The sequence below is a fragment of the Poecilia latipinna genome, unplaced genomic scaffold (assembly GCF_001443285.1).
Source record: "Poecilia latipinna isolate Pla-1442-1.1 unplaced genomic scaffold, P_latipinna-1.0 Scaffold344, whole genome shotgun sequence".
NCBI lineage: Eukaryota > Metazoa > Chordata > Actinopteri > Cyprinodontiformes > Poeciliidae > Poecilia > Poecilia latipinna.
Window position 1 is genome coordinate 214,672 of NW_015112960.1, and position 16,243 is coordinate 230,914.

At 35.7% G+C, this 16,243-nt stretch overlaps 1 long non-coding RNA gene across 1 annotated transcript in view; it reads right to left on the reverse strand.

The window, feature by feature from the left end:
- Nucleotides 1–6,710: 6,710 nt before the first annotated feature.
- Nucleotides 6,711–16,243, reverse strand: part of LOC106949435 (uncharacterized) — a 23,559-nt gene continuing 14,026 nt past the window's right edge. Inside the window, exon 3 of the long non-coding RNA XR_001425378.1 lies at nt 6,711–7,066. This is a non-coding gene — a long non-coding RNA (uncharacterized LOC106949435). The remainder of the gene's footprint in view (nt 7,067–16,243) is intronic.

Below are 16,243 nucleotides of genomic sequence, written 5' to 3' on the forward strand. Positions count from 1 at the left end.
TTGGAGTAATGAAAAAATTTTAATTGCCTTTTTAAACGGGGGAAATTTGAAAAAAAAAAAAAAAAAAAAACATTACATAAGTTTCATGTGAAAGCAACCTGAGTCTAATTTTTTATTTTTTATTTTTCAAAAATCTCTAAGTTGAATGGTTCAGACTGTCATATGGGTGACAAAGACTGAGAGGAATATGTATGTAATCGAAGTTGTGAAGTTGTCTCCGAAATGACTGTTCTCAAGTACTACTCTGTTTATGTCTGCATTCCACTAACTCACTTGAAGAGACCTTAAACCAACTCAGGTAATAAGGCCTAATAAATGACAACCAATAAAAAGCATTTATTCGTGAGTGTCAACATGATTAATTGTGCAGTAAAAAATCTATGCGAGACCTCGCAGTCAATGAGGGCAGTGAAAAAGGCATTTTGCATTTCAGCATAACTGGCACCAGGACAGGCATTTATGCGAGTCTATCCATGGAGTGGGACGAATACCATATTAATAATTAGTCCTGTAATTCCTCCTCAGGAATTACTATGCCTCAGACTGGTTAGTGAATTTAATTATTAGCAGCCTTTTTGTTTCCATGTCCCCTTCATTACTGTCAGGATTGATGCAACGTAAACTTCATTAAAAATTAAAGCGGGACTCTTAATTATGAGGCTACAGTGACTGAAGTTAGAATTAGCCAACTCAGTGATGTGCAAATGAGAGCATTATTTAAGAAACATGCTGGAAGTAGTTATGCTAATTTCAAGAGTTCACAGTAGCAGACCTTTTCACTTGCAGTTGCATATTCATTAAACACACTATGCAAATTTAATGTAGCAGTCTCCGTAATGCCTTGTTAATTTATTCAGATTTATTGAGAACGACTTGTAAAAAGTACCAATTTAATTACCCTATCTCCTTGGAAGGTAGGGGATGTGGCCAAGGTTTTAAACTGTGTAAATCAGGATTAGTGTGGTTTGATGGAGAAAAAGGGAACGAGAGGACGCTTCTGTTAATGGCCTTGCTTGAAATACATAATGATTTATTTAAGGGATGATCCAGGTAGAGCACTCTCAGCCACCGAAAGAAAAGCAAAGACAAGCTTGTTCTTTTTGTAAATTGAAATAAAAACACCCCTGAACCTTTGCATTAGGAGACGTGCAAATATTTATGATATAGTGTTTTGCTAAAGTCTGTAAATGCACTATGTTTTACAATTAATCGCTGGTTATGTTCCAGCGAAATGAGTCTGATATTTATTTTGTGACCCGGACCACTTAATGCACACGGTGTAGTGATAAATTACATTTCACTGCGGTTCTGTTGAAGGAAAAAAAAAGCAATGACTGACAACCAAAAAACCCATCTGGTGTTTCTGCATATTTTTTTTATCAAGGTGAAACAGAGGAAATGCTTACAGTAAAAGGCAGACATTATTTTTGTAGAGTACACTACATTTACATAAAAAAGAAAAAAAAAAGAAAAACAGCACAGGCATAAAGAGAATGCAATGAATACTGGAGAAGAACAATTATCAGGGTCTTTTTGCAACAATATTCAAGACCAAGGTTGAATCTCATTACCTAAATCAGAATTCTGCAACCTGTGGCTCTTTAGGCCCTCGTCATTGGGTGCTAGTAGCATAAATGATAGAACTGAGGAGTTTTTAAAGCTAAAGGTAATATTAAAGCTAACTTAGCCAATTTTTATGTTTTCATGCTAAATTATATGCTCACAAATTCCTTAACATAAAGGCTAGAGGAAAAAAAATAAGTAAATTCAACAGTTTTATTTCATCAAAGTCCCAAATCAAATGCTTTACCCTTCAAATTAAAAAACAAAACAAAACATGACCTTTGTTTTTCCTTGTTCTAAAGTCAAGCATTATACATAATGAAAAAAATAAATATCACATAGTGGTTACATTTCATAAGCTATCTATTATTCAAAGAGTAATGTAGGTTTTTCTGCACAGACAAAAAATGAGTCAGCTGGTTGTAACATGTGTTGAACCCTGTCCTGGAGTTACGCCTTCTTACTGCACCTTATTTTATGCTTGTTATGAAAAAACTACATTAAAATACCAACTGTTCTTTGATCAGAAATACATCCACATTGAAGAATTTAACATCAACTTTGAGTCTTGACATTGAATTGCCATAATATTATCAAAAACTAAATAATATGGTAGGAAGTTGTCATAAAATACCAGTCTTTAAGTATCCAAATCCTAAAATAAACTGAAAAAGTATGCTTACCCTCAGACTAGACAACTACGTTAAATTTTAATATACTTACAGACACAGGCATCTAAACAATAGAGCAAATGGAGCGACTACCCCATTTTTAAAAGTGGAAGAGTAAAGTTATGTTTTCGATTCCCAATTTTTCTAGCAGAAATACTTTCATCACTCCAGCAGTCAGATTAAGTGCCCTATATCTTTCATAAGGTTTTCTTTCTTGCTATTAAATATTGTTATATATAAAAAAATGTTTTAAACAGCACTGTAAATAGAAAAAAAATATTGATTTTACCCCAAATTTTGTGGCTGTTAGCAATTTGTTCCACTTTTTGTTGTAACAGCAGGGCAAGAATGCAAGTAGGCCAAATGTTCTCATTGAACAACATTAAACAAAATGTCATATGGCAAATAAAAACTCAGTTTTCTAAATCTTTTTAGAAAACTGTGGAATCTTTTACGGCTTAGTTTCCAAGATAAAATATTCCTTATTTGCGATCTGTAACTGTTGTGTCAGAGCATATAAAATTCCTGTTCAATGAGAGGTGACCATTACAAACAACACAGCAATAAACATTTGCATCTAAAAGCCTATTTACTGAATTGGAACATGTCCAAACAGAAAGATTTACTGCGCATTGAGAGAAGTGCTAATTAATATGCGCTTTTACTTCGATATATAAAAGCCTGGAAGACAAAAAAATATATATAAAATAAACATGTCTGCTCACTCATTGGCAGGGCCTGTTTACTCCAATGGACCTACATTTAACATTTTAGGTTGTGTATCTGAGTTTGAGCTGTGCTCTAACGACAAAAATGTTCTCTCAGTTGTCTGTGGGTGACTTCAAAAGTAAGAAGAAAGCAAAAGCTGATAGACTCTGCAGCCTAATAATCTTGTTAGTTTCAAGTGGTATGGTCAGCTGTCAGTGACTAAACCTCAGTCCCCAGGGATACGGTAAAAAGCCTGAATTGCAGAAAAACATCCCTGGGGCATATGAGATGGTGGTTGTGAAAAAAAAAAAAAAAACAACCTGCATTTGAGCACCGAGGGCCTTGCTGCGCTGACCGTGTTGGGCCAGAGCTCACTGTCTACATACACACCACTCCAGGAGATAATTACACTGACTCGCTGTCTGTTGCTTGTCTCTGTTCATCACTCCCTGCTGTGACCTCTTAAGTCCCTTGAGGTGTTCATAAGGAGTGTGCATCAGGGGGTTTTGATGACTCTTTAGCTCCATTTTTTTTATTACTTTTAATTAAAATAAACATAACTATTTAAATGGACATAATTCATCTAAATTTAGATGAATCAAAAGGAAAGCAAGTAAGTGGAAATACATAAAATCAAGATAAAGAGCACAATAGTCATTGACTTTGGTAAATGTGTAAAAACTTGAATGCTACGTTCTACTTTAAAAGTAAAGCCGGTAACACTTTATTTGAAGGGGGTGAATAAGACTGTCATGACACCGTCATAAACATGACATAACACCTGTCATGAACATGAATAAGCCTTCATGAATATTTATGACTGTTGTCATAAAGCGTCATTCGGTAAATTATGACACTTTTATTACAAAGTTGACATTATTCAAAATGTCTTTATGACAGCTTGACATTAACCAATAAATCATTACTGTTTAAACTTTACCTTTAATAATATAAAGATACCTAATTTTTAAAGTGCAATCATTAATTCTTTTATAACAAATTTATATCAGTAATGAAACTGAAAATGCACGGTTTGTCCGTTTGAGCGTAACTCACCATACTATTCTTTTTTCAAGCTTTAATAAATCAATCAAAACCAGACGTTTGACAAGCTCAAGATAGTTTATGAAGAACATTATCTCAGCTTTCATTAGAATTGTAATTGAGGTTTTGGCAATGTGATCAATACATTTGTCTTATGGCTTTCTGTATACAGCCAATGAATTTATGTTGGAGAATTTTGAAGCATTATTTTACACTTATTAACTAAAAAATTTGCATAAATATGAATATCTAAAAGGGATGGAAGTACTTGTATTTGAGTAAATGTAATCTGAGTAAATGTCTACAAATTAAATGATTCTAAGTATTGCTGCTTTTCTTTTTTTTTTTTTTTTTTTATTCCCCTTCGTCACGATGCTGTTCTAAAATGCTGATTGTATTCATCCCTACTGAACCCCCAAACCAGAAGATGACTTAATACACACCCGTTATCGTCTTGGGGGCAATCATTTCCATTTTTCTCTCTGAGAGTGACAGATGTGATCCATCCAGTTGACCATAATTAATCTGTGTTTAGAAGGAACACTGCGCACAGGAGTCGAGGTGTAGCCGAGGGTCTGTGTCTCAGGACTGATCTGTGTGGGCCCCATTTGTTTCTACGTAATTATCCCATTGCTGTGAATAATGGGATAAAGGATGCAAGCATTGCTTTGATAGGAATGAGATTAGTTTAATCAAGTTCATTGCTCGGGCCAGGCCACCAAATCTCATCCCCTCACCTCTCAAATCACCAGACCCTCTCACCTCCATTCACCGAAGCTTTACGGCTGCCACATTAGTGTGAAAAATTTATGACGTTGTTAGTTTTAATTGCTACCCCTGTTAGGACAATGCATACAGACGGCTTTGTGACAAAAGGATGCATAATAAAGCACGTGATATTGCTGAAACAAAGCTTTGAAAGTGAACTGCATCATAGGTTTCTGTCCAGTCCATTTCTGTATTTCAAATACCGGTTAATACTGCAAAAATAACAAGTGGATGCCATTTACACCAACCCTGGTCCTCAAGCTCCCCCCGTCCAAGTGCATGTTTTAGGCGTCTCCCCGCTGTCTCACACCTGACTTAAATGACAGTGTGATTAACAGACTTCAGCGGCACTAGAGGAAGTCATACAATCATTTGAATTAGGTTGTGCTGGAACAGAGACATATCTGAAACATACAGGACGGGGGTCCTTGAGGGCCAGAGTTGAAGCCCAACGTGGGTTGGGTGTTTTCAAACTCGAGAGTCTCGATTAGGGACCAAAGTTGCCTCCATCCTCCTTTTTTCCTGCTCCCTATTTTTCAACCTTAATTTAATATTTGTAGTTAATCAAAGATCCCCGAGTTTTAAATGCAGTTCTACTTTTAGACTTCACAAATGCACAAGGATGGCTTTTTGAAAATGTTCTGTCCTCACTTGGCAAGAGCAGAGTCCTCTCCTCCAACTGCTGCTTTCTACTAATAGCTACTGGTGAGTTTAGCTTGATGTTTACACTATAAAGGCTAGGTTTGTCTGGCTAATGGGTAGCTATTTCATAAGGGTGAGATTAGAAAGAGATCAGCTATAGAGGCAACTCAATGATCTATGCCTCTATTCACAGGGCCGGTATGGCAAACCTTTCAAATAAAAGCCTTTCGTAGGTGCACTTTGAACTTTAAATAGCATAAATTAATATAAAACTGCTTATGGGATCCTATTTGCTCATTAAAACACAAATATGTGAAGTCTATATTCCTGGACAAAATGTAACAATTTTTATGTGGCCTAGTAATCTTTATTTGTATTTTAAAATTTGTGGTAATTATTGCACAGCAAAATGATCAAACCAGTGGAGTCTTATTTGTTTATTTAAAGTGATACAGTAAATAAATAGATTTATTATAATCAAATATAATCTCAGCTACTATAATTTTGTGGCAATTTCAGCCAAATATCTGAAATTTTTTATCAGGCTAAGATTAATTCTTAAGAAAAAAAAACATTGGTTTTGAGTAATACAAGCATTTCCCATTTGAAAGTCAAACATGGGATTTATCATTGTAATGTGTTGCCCCCTGGAGGTATATATTCATGTGAAGTAGTAAGAAAAAAAATAAAAAATAAAAAATCACAGGATACTCCGTGTATTTATGCTTAACAAATCATGTTTGGCAAAAGTGACAAACTCAGCGTGCAACAAAGGCATTGAACTCCTATGGCGATAGGAAAAAAAACAAAAAAACAAATCCGTGAACACACGCTCCCTACAGCACACCATCACTCTCTGCAGCTGGCCAGACGTCAGAGGACAGGGGGCCCCCAAAGTGTCTAAAGAGGACAACAACTTCGTAAACAAAGCCCCGAGTCGAGCTTTCTCCCCGAGTCCCGGCTTTGACTTTCTCCTTCGCAGATCTGCAGCCCCCTCCGCACCAAAAAAAGGGGAAAAATACAATTGCAGCACAATTTGGGAGCCATTCATCAAATAAGACATAGGATTAATTAAGCCTGAGGAGTGAATTACCTCCCTCTTCACTCATCATCTCCTACCCTTGGCCTGGGGTAGGAGATGAGTTGGGAGCTCCGCACTGGAGGTAAGGTGGGTAGGGGGAGGAGATGAAGATACTGTAGAATTAATATGTGTTTAATTCACCTCAGAATCATGGCGATTGTATCCCATTTTTAAATGATGTATGACAATATAAATGCTCCATAGGGGAATATTACGACAAACTTATTTTTAGACAATATATTTATTAGAAAGATATGTTTTGGGAGATGTAAAAAAAAGGGTTGAATGACAGAACTTATTTCCTTAAAATCACTCATGCAACATTAAAGGCATTAAAGTATTTCAGCTGATATTTTAGCTGATATCCCTTCTTTTTAGAATGAGCATTAACAATGTGTTACTGTGTCATAATACCCAGTAATAAGTAAAGCTTCCCTTTCCGCATGTGCAGAGATATGACACAGGTACGTTCATTACACCATGGCATCCTGTCCCTGACTGTAGCGGGTCATGCTTTTGATGAATGGACCACGCCGCCTCTAGCTCCGGGCAAAGATTCGGCACCTCAAGAGGCTGACGGGATGCAACCCTGGACGGGCGAAGAAAGACAAGAAAGAAAGGAGGAAATGAGGGGGAGAGGAAGACGGATGAATTTCGATTACCCAGGAGTTCTGTCTCCCCTGAGTTCTGCTTCCAGAACACATTATGAATCTAATGCGCTATTATTCTCTATCACCCTCCTAAGCCTAAAACATCTGTCCTTGGGGTGTCTCCTGTAATAGACAAGGGCTTTCGGGCCCTTCGCTAGGACAAGACGGCAGCTTCTACGAGGGCTCTTGACATCCTGCCGACTTAATCGGCAAGTGCTTCTGCAAAATCGACATTGCCTAGAGAGGATAGCAATCAGCATTTGTGGAGTTACAGACCATTGATATTGTCACAGTAGAGCTTCCAGACATAGTAAAGCCTGACCTTTGAGAAAAGAGAAATCGGTTCATTTTTGATTGGTTTTTCCTTCTCTTCAATACAGTTTTTTGACCTTTTAGTTTCTTAAAGGTTAGTAGCAAGTGTACTTTGGAGTATGCAAGGTTGTGTTTGATATTTTGTATTTTTAAACAAATAAGAAACAAAATCCAGTAACACTGGGCATTAGCTTTTAACCACATACATCTGCTCACTGCAAGCTATCTGTGCAAACTTTGCATTGCAACAGTTTTCATGTTAGCATTTTGTCATGTCACAGTTAAACATTTCTGTGATAGGCCAATTTAAAGTAGTAAATAGAAAAAAAAAAATCTGAAAATGTTTCACAGTCAAACTTTTAGTCACACTCTCATCCCTATTGAAATTTACATGATCTATTTTATATCTGCATTTCCTACGAACAGACTAAAACTAACTTGCAGGGTAACACTTTATTTGAAGGGGGTTGAATAAGACTGTCATGACACTGTCATAAACATGACATAACACCTGTCATGAACATGAATAAGCCGTCATGAATATTTATGACTGTTGTCATAAAGCGTCATTCGGTAAATTATGACACTTTTAATACAAAGTTGACATTATTCAAAATGTCTTTGTTATGACAACTTGACATTAACCAAGAAATCATTACTGATATAAATTTGTTATAAAAGAATTAATGATTGCACTTTAAAAATTAGGTAACTTTATGTTATTAAAGGTAAAGTTTAAACAGTAATGATTTACAAAACATGAATGTGTTTATCATAAAATTCGGAGACAGTTTCAGTGTGTCATGTCACATGAAATATTATAATCTGCATTTCAGAATAATATAAACTCAGATAACACCACCAAATATAAATTGATGTAATGTTTAAGTTTGATATATATTCTCATCTAAATCTTACGCTTTCTTTGTTCCCCATAATTATATCCCAGATAAAACAAGTTACATCAGGATGGCTCATTTAAAAGAAATCAAAATAAAAATGAGCAAGTCTCTTGATTGACTTTAATAAATAAAAAGAAATGCAATGAGATTTGGTGAGAAGCTGATAAAGATAATTTCCGTTATTAAGAAACAAATGGTCATATCAATGACATTTCAACAAGGGAAGAAATATTTTTTGACACAAAATACACTGACTATACAATAAATAGAATCTATGCATTTTTAACATCAGACAGTATACTCCAACACTGCTAATGATTCTCACTTTAAACATGAAAGATTTGTTAATGGAGGTGTAGTATTTGATGTCGCCCTTCTGCTAATTGAATTAAATTGAGTCAAAGAGAAGAAATATTTGTCTTGGGGGCTTTATGGCCCCAAAGCCCTGATTTCAAATGCGTCTCATTTAATGAAAAGAATATATCTGCATTCATTAAATATTGAGCACAAGGGCAAATACTATGACTATCCATTCATTTAAGAGAAATAAAGTCTCACTGGAACAACAAGCATCGCCGCATCAACTCTGCTGCTGTGTTACAAACATCAAGTCAATCTAAACAGGAAGTTTAGTTGTTAAAGAGATGGTGAACAGATGGAACAAGCCTGTTCCTCTCATGTCTGTTTCTTTAGAGCAATTAAAAGTTTCTGGCTGTTTTTGCCTCCCGTTCCTTCCCAAGTACAGATTGCAAACAGAACAAAAGGTCAAATATCTGCAAGGGAACAACTGTTCCAACAAGCTGCTCTGGTCACAGCTGGTGTAAAACACGGACGCGCGCTCACCTGAACGAGGGCCGATAATCACCCTCACACCAATGTGAATAATTAGTGTAATAATTACCAGGCTTAAAACAAATCTGCGAGCCGCCCTCCCTCACAATGCCATCAAGAATAACAGGTGCTGAACATACCCGGGAGGGACAGAGATTAAAGATTATTTCATTATCCTGTGTCTCCTTCAGGCACAGCTATCTTCTGTTTTATCCCGTCGTCCACAGCACAGGGTTGCATGTGTGTGTGTGTGTTGGAGGAGGGGGGCTCATTTTCCTCTGGCTTGGCAGTTTTGGGAGGCAGTCATTTGACAGAGAGTGAACATTGTTTGATCTGGGAGTGTAAGCTGTCCTTGAGCTTCCTGGACTCTCCGTGTCCACATAACCTCCAGCTACATGGAGTTAGGTTGCACTAATGGTTATTATTTGCTGCCATAATGTACTTTTTCCTTTAATAAAAAAACAGATGTTGATATTATTTTTGCTGTAAGGGTGAGTAGATTATTTTCTCCTACACCCTGAAATATTCAAAATTCTAGATCTGTACCGAACTTATATCTGTAAAAAATTATTAGCATTAATGATTAAGATAGTGGACAATACTTTTCTATTTCTGTGACTGCTCAGTGGCTGTGTATACTCTCAGTTTTCACTTAAGCAACGGAGCAAGTGAGCCTAAGGGTGTTTGTTCATCAAGGAATTACTTAAAGACTTGTCAAGATGCCACAACTTGTGCTTCAGCTCCCAGGCTCTGTCTGTGTTGGTTATTCAGACTTCCTGTGTGTTTTTGAAATTGCTGCAGCAGGTGCAACACATATTAGACCCAGTTAATCAAATATTTGTTTCTGCTGCTTAATAAAGTGTGTTTTCTCTTTTAATTCACAGTTGGACTTACAAAAATCACAGCAGCAGTAAGGGTAAAAAGGGGCAGTGTCTTGTTATTTTATCTTGGGATTTTATGTAATAGACCAACACAAAGTAGCACAAAATTGTGCTGTGATAAGAAAAAAAAAACTATGTGGTTTTATTTATTTATTTCACAAATAAAAATCTCAAATGTGTGGAGTACATTTACATAAAATCCATTGGTAAAATATTTTCAAAGGTTACTTGAGTGTCATTAGTTTAAACAACAATGAGATAGCTTTGACTATCTCATTGAACACTGTTCCACCCCTCATCCAGAAATGGAGAGAATATGGCATAACTGCAAATCTAGCAAGCCTTTCAACTAAAATGACTGCCTCTGCAAAAAGAATATTATTTAGAGAAGCAGCCAAGTGGCCCATGGTGACTCTGGAGGAGCTCCAGAGATCCAAGTTTCGGGTGGAAGATTCTGTCAACAGGGCATCATTACTTCCTGACCTGCTTTGAAGAGTGGAGAAAAAAACAACAACAACAACAACAACAAAAAAAACAAAAAAAACCAAGAAAGCATAGTTCAAAGAAACCACAAGAATTATTGTTTTCAATTTACTAATGCAGTGCTTCAGATGAAATATTTATGTATTATAATAGTCTAGTCAAAGTTCAAACTTAAGTCCAATTGGAAAGACTTTACAAATGATTCACGCAGATTCTTATTTTGCCCATTTTTATTTTGTAAATAAAAGTAGGCAAAACTTCTGAACAGATGCTTAATGCTGGTAGAAACATACTACCAGACTTACACCCATTTACTTTTGATTTAATATTGTGTGCTTTTTGTGTTTGCATATCACATACAAAATGAATAAAGTGAGTTGAAGTTTGTGGCTGAGACATGACAAATCTGGGAAAATCTCAAAAGCTGTGAATAATTTTGCAAAGCACTAATAAGTACAACGTTACTGCAAAACACCAATGTTAAGCAGATGAGCAATAATGTTTCAATACTGTAGGGCGGCAAACCGGCATCCAGCCACATATAAAATGTTTGATGGGATTCTTCAGTGTTTCTATTCAGCAGGGAGCAGAATATATGAATGTCTATGCAAAATAAAGATGAATGTGCGCTTAAACGAGACACTGGTCCATTATAATATCAATATGACATACTGCACTTTATCTTTTACCCAGCTCTGTTGTCTTATAATGTTACATCATTAGTTTCCCTGACAATGATTTAGCATTCAGCCATCTACCCCATTGACCTGTGCTGTGTTTAAATGTAACCTTCCTTTAGCCCCTACTATCATTTGTCACCTCTGAGCCGTCAGAGACACACAAATTGGACGCAGCCTGGCACAGTCGCTTGACAGTGGGACACAGAGGGGCTGCAAAACAGAAGAGGGACAATCTGCTGCATCCATTACATTTACATGGCCGGGGAAGGTTAGCAAGTTGTTACTGAAAGATTACTGCCTCTAATTTCTTTGGGGAGGGTGGGACCTTGGTTCTGATGCCAAGTCTGCTTTTCAGGTCAGGGCTCCCTGAATGTTAACTAAGACCCAGGAGTAGGTCAGCAGGCAGGCCAAGGGAACACAGCAAAACCTGGCCCCACTGTTAGCTGGTGGCCAGCTAAGCCGTGCAGAAAGTTGCCATCCATCTTTGGCACAGTTCTAATGATTCAGTTAGAAAAGGTGAACACTGGTGCTTCATGCAAAGCACAAATACGAAAATACCCACCAGTAAACAGAGTGACTGACTTGAAACAGGATCAAATTCTCTTAGTTTTCTGCATGTCAAGGCAAAAAAAAAAAAAATGAAGTCAATGATGATTGACAATAACGTGGGAGTACGCAAAGAGGCATATTTGGGATGACTGCCTTTTAGTTTATTTATTAATGACTTTTCAGAATGTTGCCTACAAATGTAACCTGTCAGATGTATGCAGATGTCACAGCTTTCTCATGTGAGGGACAAAAAACACAGTGCTCAAGAATTGACAGCTGCAATGTATAATGTTAACAACTGGATCCAGAGTTTGATTTACATTTTAACATATTTGTAATTCTGTAAAAAGCACATACTGAAAGCAATTCCAGTTTTGTCATTCAAGACAAAAACATAGAAATACTACCAGAATTCAAATACATGGTAATTATTATATATTAACAGCTTTGTCTCAAACAACAGGTGGAACAACTTGTGAAAGCAATAAAATTTAATCTGCCCAACTTTCGATTTATTTTGATGCCACTATTCTGCCACATATGACATATTGTAAAACAAACTCGAAAGAACGTGAGTAAATTACCTACGGCAGGCTTTTCATGTGAAGTGCTGGTTGGTCAAACATTTTTTTTTATTTTTTCATTGTGCATCTCAGACCTCAATACAATTAAATGTTTCTCATATAAACTTCCAACTCTTACCTCTTTTTGTAAATATTTTAAAATGTTGCTACTGGAAAATTAGAAAAGGCAAGATGTTCATATTTAAATTTGAGTGTTCTTGTGGATATTTTAAATCTATTACATAGATTTTATTGTTATATATAAAGTTATTATTTTTTATGTGTTTGACACCAACTAGAGATGGAAATTTGCAATTGGGAATAATTTTATATATTTTCATGCTACTGTTAATTAACTTGCATTGTCACATTAAATTACACATATAATACAAACTCAAATACCAAAGTAACTATCCAATAATTTTTTCCAAACTGTTTGAAATCTTAATCAGCTTAATCTGCTCTTTGTTTGCCCTCGTTCAGGTATACCAAAAATATGCTTTAACTTTTTTCATGCTTTAAATCTGTTACAAATATTAAAACTATTTAAAACTTTAAATAGAAAAGCTGTGAAAACCACAGCTTTTCTATTTAAAAAATAATAATCTAGCCATTTGTTGTAAGAGTTCAATTCATTTTCATATCCAGATGTGTAAAACACACAAAATCTGAGAAAAAATTCAGCAAAATATTTGCATTAATGAGAATGAGCATGAGTAAAAGCAATGATGCTTTTTTTATATTCTTAGCTTTATAAAGAATAAACTTTTCATTATGAAGCAACTGTAAACGTCACACACTGCTTCACGAAGTATGAAATAAAATACAGATTGAAATCAAAACAAAAGAGAACACAAGCTGGAAAATATACACAGATCCAAAACTCTAAAATGTTCAGTTTTTTGAACTCAGTATATTTTATGCATTATTTTTCTTTTTATCTATGAATTTAAAATCTTATGAATTTCTTCTCCTAAGTTGCTATGTCATGATTTGGACTCTCAGTAAGGTTAAAATTTGCTTCTCTCTAGTGCCATTTGTCACGATTCAACCTTATTAGAAATACAAAGAGCCCCATGTCATTTCTCTGAGTTTGGTTTTACAATGCAAGAGCTAATTAGGAATTGCTTCATTATTTGTTAATAAAGCTGAGGACTGACTCAGGGGAACATTTCAGAGGAAGTTAATTATGCAGTCTGCTATTCTCAAACGATCTCAGCAAAAGTACATTATGACTGTAAAGCTGTTTGGTGCTCTAGTACCATTAAGTATTTGTTTTGCTGCTCTCACCATATGCAACAGCCATGTTATACAAAGAACGTTTTGTTTGTTTCTGTAGAAAAGCATTGGATTTAGTTCCTGTGATATGAGGTAGCAATGGTTAATGCTTGACTTTAAAACATGAGCCTAATCATATGTTTATATGGTTGATGTTGTGTTATCAACGCACAAACAAACACAGCAGACAAACTAAAGACTCATTTGTCAACACGGAGCATGTTACTGAAATGCTATGAAGATCTGCACAAAAATAATTCATCTCAATTTTTAAAGTCCATGGAGGAAAAAGAACGCCTTAACATTTTCACCCATCTTCACTGAGCTGTGCTTTAACGCTTTCTTCATATATGCCGCACAGAGGTAAATGATGCTTGAACATCAGGGAGATCGCTCACTGTTAACCATATGGTTTTGTGCAAGAGGTCAGAGTGTTTGTGAGGGTTAATACTAAATGCCGAAACATAGACAAGAGAGACCCATGCATATTAATGACAGCATGTATTCCCTTGTGCAAAGAAGATCTGACAAGATAATTTTTCTTCTTCGGACAACGGTGCATGTTCAGTTTTTTTCTTCTTTTATTTTTTGGTTCCTTCAAAAACAATAATAAATATTTTTGTCATATCTAACTATTTGGAAGAAATTATGACATTAAAACAAACCATCACGTCCCATGGATGAGTAAAAGTAGAGTAAAAATGTTGAACTCATGGTTTCGTTCCTATTTTATTGTAACATTATAAGAGCTTGCATTGAAATATTATCCCCCCCCCCATTTCTGGTCAAATCTTTTCTCACATTGACAGTGATTGGCTTTAGATTCTCTTCAGTCACCATAAGAAATAAATATTTTAACAATCAAGTCAGAGCCCTCTTTAAAACCCCAAAGCTGTCCCGTGCAGTAATTCTCCCAGAAAGTGTGCAAAACGTGATCACAACAACTGCTGCCTTATGCCAGAATTAGCAAACAGTTATCATTTCTATGACATAAAAGGCTCTGTGCCAACATGCAGTGAAATAATAAAATATTGAAATGTCTATGAAACATAAATGTGAGCACTTGCTACATCTGTCTCTTGCTAATTGAGTTGGTACCAAGAATGTTAGTACTCTGGAGAATAATTTGTCAGTGCAAAACATCGAATGGACCAATTTATTGGTTGCTTCAGGCTGTGGAGTTCCAACAGTCTTTGATCAACCTTTTTTGGGTCAGTATCTCTCGAAATGCAGCGAGGAAAATTACACAGTGGAGAAAATGTTTCATGTTTTTTAAATAGACAACGAAAAGTATTTTTGTGGTTCCACTGTGTGGCTATAATTGCAAATGAATTCTTCATAAGATTTGAAGCCAGGGAAGGGAAGCAGAGACTTCTGTGCATCATATTTATTGTTTTGTGTGTACGGTAGCTTAAACATTTGTTGTAAAACAGAGGGAAAATAGAATCATTATAAGTTTTCTTTCTTCCCCATCTCTCTCTGAATGTCAAACTCACTGACTGTAGACTTGTCTGACACATTTGAAAATCCACTTCAAAGGGTTGGTGTTAGCTGAGGGGTTGATCAATCTTTGATTTGAAAAGTTTCTTGACATTTTGACACTGATTATTATTTGATACCATAGCCAAGTGTCAAACTTCTGTTTTGCCTCGACAAAAAGTAACTCTTTTTGTGTCAGTGTAGGAAGTGTTCTTGTTTGAGTCTCTTCAGAGAATTTAACTATATGACCAATTAATTCCAATTATATCAGTAGAGATTTGTCTTGATGTATACACCTTAGTCTAACTTAAGTTAGTGGTATGAATACTCTGATCAGACTCTTGCATATCTACTTTGCATATCTATGATATGAAAACATAGTGTTCAAGCCTGCTCATGTTGCACATCTGAGAATGTAGCATTAATAGTAATATCTCCAGCTAAGAGAAACTGACACCAATATTTTAGTGAAAAATTCTGCAACATGAGTATTGAAACTGAAAAACACCACATATGCTATTATTATATTCATGTCATAGCCCATGGGAACTCTATCCACAGGATTCCTACTAACCTGCATAATAATTTGCACTTTTTCTAAGAAAAGTAGGAAAATGGTTTATAAATGTTGTGATTCTTACGTGGTATTTAAGTAGCGTAATGTCATGATACGCCATGCAGATGCTCTGTTTGCACCGATGAAGATTCACTCACTTCAGCTTCCTTAAACTGGCTAACTTGTGACGTCTGAGTAATGTAATCAATAATTACACTGGGGGCCACTGGTAGGCTGTGTCTGCAGCACTGCACCTTTAGTCCAAGATGGCCAAATAATCAAAGACTGTCACATAAAGTAGCTTACTTTGTTCTTGTACAGTAGTGCAGTGTCAATTATACACCTTTCATACAAATAAACAAGCCCAAATTGTAATGGTGGTGATTCATAAATGATACATTTTAAATAAATGACAGGACTTAGTGTTTCAAAAAAGGTGCTTCGTTTCTTTAAGTATTTAAAATGTGTTTTTAATCATGTATGGTTACATGATAGTTTTAGTTTCTTTATGTGAAACATGCATTGACGAATAAGTCCTATTGTCTTGAGTAGTTTATTATATATATATATATATATATATATATATATATATATATATATAA